This window comes from Erithacus rubecula, assembly GCF_903797595.1.
Source record: "Erithacus rubecula genome assembly, chromosome: 5".
Classification (NCBI taxonomy): Eukaryota; Metazoa; Chordata; class Aves; order Passeriformes; family Muscicapidae; genus Erithacus; species Erithacus rubecula.
In genome coordinates, this window is record NC_136687.1 from 24597372 (window position 1) to 24601747 (window position 4376).

General features: G+C 36.7%; 1 long non-coding RNA gene across 1 annotated transcript; it reads left to right on the forward strand.

The window, feature by feature from the left end:
- Positions 1 to 1096: 1096 nt before the first annotated feature.
- On the forward strand, positions 1097 to 3933 carry LOC306802729. The gene is made up of 2 exons (XR_013774445.1): positions 1097 to 1248; positions 3865 to 3933. It is a non-coding gene; the product is annotated as an uncharacterized lncRNA (long non-coding RNA).
- Positions 3934 to 4376: the final 443 nt, after the last annotated feature.

The window sequence follows — 4376 nt, forward strand, 5'->3', positions numbered from 1 at the left end:
TAAATAACACCAGTGAGGTCGAATACTCTAATTTTACAAATAGGCTTTACTTGATTATTTTATTTTATTTTTGTTTTAGTTTTGTTTGGTTTGGTTTTTTTTAAATATAGATTAGATATGTAAGTTTGGAGAAAATTAATTGCACAATGTGCTGCTCTATTGCTCTCACAAAAAGGAGAGAAACCTATTCCACCTCTCCCTTTCTCTCAAAGAAGAGGGACACAGACAAAATTCTAGATATTACAGTATGCATGCTTATTGAGAAGCTGAATTTAAAAGAAAATACTGAGTTCTCCCTATCAGCTTCACTGTCAGCCTTTATTCACTGCAGCAAGTCCTAAATCCTATTCACCAAATAATCTTTCTGGCCTTGCTGACTGCTCACTCTGAGGAGAGGCTATTTGCTATAGAGCCACTGAATTACTAGCTTTTGTTTTGCAAAATATATAAGAAGTGCTGAGTTCACACATGGTATTATTTTAGAGGACACCACCTTTTCATGTGGCTATTTTTGCCCATACATGTGGTGGGGCATTGCAACAATGCATAATGGAACTCTGAGGGTGGTTTCTGGCTTCTGACAATTTGAAGCTTTTTGTTCTGTCCCCGAGAAATAATTTACTGTGATGGCCTGTCTTAGGTGAAAAGGAGGAAAGAATCTGCTGCACAAGTTCAGCTTTCTTTACTCCATATACTTTTCTTAGTATTTCCAGTGGGCTCTGGCATATGTCCTCATGAACACTTGTGATGAATACTGAGAGGATGAAAACAAGCTCTGAGTTTTGTCTGCTGGTTACATTTTTGTTAAAATTCATCTCTCCATCCCATTTGCCTTGTTCAGCTTCCCATGTCACATCCAGTCCTTTTTTCCTCTCCTGCACATGGGAGCCATTGTTGCAGCTTTTTATTCTTTCTCTGGGGTGTGTGTATGGGTGAGTGTGTGTGTGTATGTGGTGTGTTTCCTTTCAAGCCCACCTTTACTCTTTAAAAGACAGATACTTGGTCTCCTCTTACTGGCAGCCATCCTTCCAAAACTTCATTCTTCCCATTTTAGTACAGGAATGGTGAATCAGACTTTGCATATAGAAAGCCATTTGAATCACACTTCACATGCCTCTGCTTGGCCTTTGTCTTTGAATGCTGTGTGGTGCCAACCAATGCCCTTTTCTTGGGATAGAGCTCTCCTGGCCGTGCTGCTTATTGTGCTGAAGGAATGGCACTGAGAGAAGCAACTCTGCAGACACCAAGGTCAGTACAGAAGGAGGGGCAGGAGGTGCTCACTGATCATCATTTCAGTGGGATTATGCTAAGTCTGTAGAAGGAATATGCATCAGCACACTCCTATGGACCAAGACTTGGGAAACACTGCAGCATGAAAAAAAACCATTATAAAATAACCCATAAAAGTGAGAAATTAAAAAAATCTGGTTTATCTGCTGATTTGTAAGAATGATTCTCTAGCATGTTATAAAATGTAAACCCTGACTGAAGATGTTAGAGGTTAGACTGGTTGTAATAATCTTCTTGTCTTGGGATACTTTGGATTATTTTGGGGGTCATCTTTACAGCGTTCATTTTTTCCTCTGTGAGAGGTCAGAGAGGAATTTCATCCTGTGGTTGGCTTCCACCTCCCAACAGCCACTAACACCATTCTTGTACTGGCTAGTAAGGTCAAATCTATTGGTATAAGGTAAGGTGGAAGGGCTACCTCGCAGAAACAGACAAGATAAGAGAACAGGATTCCTTAGGAAAATAGGCTGAAAAAACAAGAATGACCTGGAATGACAATAAAGGGGTCTATCTCAAGCACTTTGATTTGTGTAGAATTATTTTGAGTGCTTCTTAGTATAAATTTCTTGGAACAGAGATATCCACATATAATTTCACAGAGCATTGTAGAATATTTGCATTCATTAAACAAATGGAAATACAGCAAAGTTAAATATTGGTAATTTTCAAGTATGAGGATTACTTAAATGTGAGGCACCAAACATTTTAAGGTCAAAGTCAATATAAAATCCCTGTTTTTCTTTAAGATTTGAAACTTCTTAAAACAATTATTGACAGTTCAGAATTACATTTCCGTTGCATGTGAGTTTGTAACTCTGTGCTCAAGATCTTGGACTTGGAACAACTCCCTTTGATTAGTGACCAATGTTAATTTGAAACGTATTTTGTCCACTTTCTCCTCTGTCAATGTTATGAAGTCTTTACATCTCATAGATGATGGGCTTGATATCTTCAAATTAAAAATGTTTTAAATGCCAGGTATAGTAACAGGAAATGCACAGCCATTCACCAGGTATGGTGGATATCAAATATCCAGAAAGTCTAACTTTCAATCTCTAATAACCTAAAAATATCTGCTTAGTTGAAGTGATGGATAATCCTTGTCTGAGAAACTATATCATGTCTCACACCCACTGAGTTCAAAATATTGTAGCCAGCTACCTCCCAGCTGGACAAGGCCTTGAACAATAGTGGAATAAATCATGAGAAAAGCCCAATTTTTCTGGAGGAATTTTTCTGCAGAATTAAGAAGGTCATGGGGCCAGGGTGTACTTGATTGGGTAGTAGGATTGCATCCTGCAGGGCAATTGGATTTCTCATTGCAAAGGGTAATTCTCCTTATTTGAACTTGGTTCTGTATGGGTTTGAAATGCACAATGTAGCTGGTGACAGAGGTTCCTTCTGTAAGATATTTCTTTCTAAGGAACATTGAGAAAGAGGAGAAACAATTTCCTAATGACTGTGTTAAGTCAATCACAACTCAGTCATCAAATCTAATGGTCATTTTAGAAATCTATTGAAAAGAAAAGCCTTAAAATGTATGTTTTAATGGTCATAATATATGCTAACATTTCAGATGCTATTTTATGTGATGGATAGAAAATAGTCAAAATTTGCTTGCTTTGTAAACAGTTTATACCACTGGGATATAAACTGAGTATGGGGAAAACTGCCTTGCACCATAATTCATGTCTTAAAATTGTATTTGGAGGACTTTGCTTTTGACAGAAAGGAGCAAAATTGTTTACTTTCACTTAAGAGGATTTCTTTATATAAATTACAAAGAAACAGAATTGCAGTATGTTTCTGCTTCCAAATTTTGATAGAATCAGTGAACAGCTGATCTTTTTTTCAGGCATGCACCAAGGTAAATGAGAACAGCATAACAACACTCTTCTCTTTGGTCATTGTTAGACATACAGCCATTTTTTTGTACTGATTTGTAATACATCCTTTTATGCAACACTACTGCTGGCTTGAATCTAAGGGTCTGGGTTCTTATTTCAGGCTTAAAGTATTCTTGTGTTAATCTAGGTTTACTACATTTCTTTTTCTGAGCTTTAAGCCTAGGGTTACTGCAACTCTTTTATGAGCATGTAATTTTGAGAAAATCAATTGATAAAGCAATAGCTATTGATTAGACAATTGCAAATTAAAATGATGAAATGAAAAGTCATCAGTTCAACTTGAATCCTGTGTCATTTGCACAGGCAAATTGTCCCCACTTTTTTCATGTGTCCTACCAAAACTACAAATTAAAATACATACAACTTAAATGATGAAACTGTGAGCCTTATACAACTAGGTCTATTTAGTATTATTACAATGCATCAAATTTCCCAAATAAAACTACCAATAAAAATATATGCCACTATAAACTACTGCTATGGACTCTTATTCATAACAAGACTGCAAGTCTCTTATTTATAACAATCCAGGGTAAAAGGTACTGGGGAGGGGGGTCAGACACAAATGAGATTGTGTCTGAATTAGGTGAATAGTACCTTTATCAATGACTCTGCCTGCCCCCAAAATTCTGCCTGTCACATCTTGTCTTTGAGTTCTGATCTGCAGGCATGAAATGTATATTTCCTCTCCAAAGAAATCCTTTTATATTCAAACAAACTGGAACCTGAATGAGGAGATACATTGGGTGTTCTTTCAACAATAAAACCATTAGCCCTGCCATATTTCTGCTGGCTCAACAAACAGCTAAGTGGGATTTATTTGCTGGCAGAGGTAACTGGAGATGACTAATGATATAAGCAGAACTTTTTTGCATGGGCAAGTTCAGCTAAATGATGCCTAGCAGAAAAGGCAAGAAGCATCAGATCCACATGTTAAAAAAGTGTAATTTTTTCTAATTTAGTGCTTTGCTCAGTGGCTTGTTTTATGATTTTTTCAAATTTTGTTTTAGTCTTTTTTCTTCATTGATTTTTTGGGGGGTTGTTTTTTTGTTTTGTTTGTTTTGTGGGTTTTTTTGGTTGGTTTGTTTTTGTTTATTTTTTGAGGGTTTTGTTTGTTAGAGTTTGGTTTTTTGGGGGGCTTACAGGTGGGGTTGACTGGGACCTAGACACATACCTTTA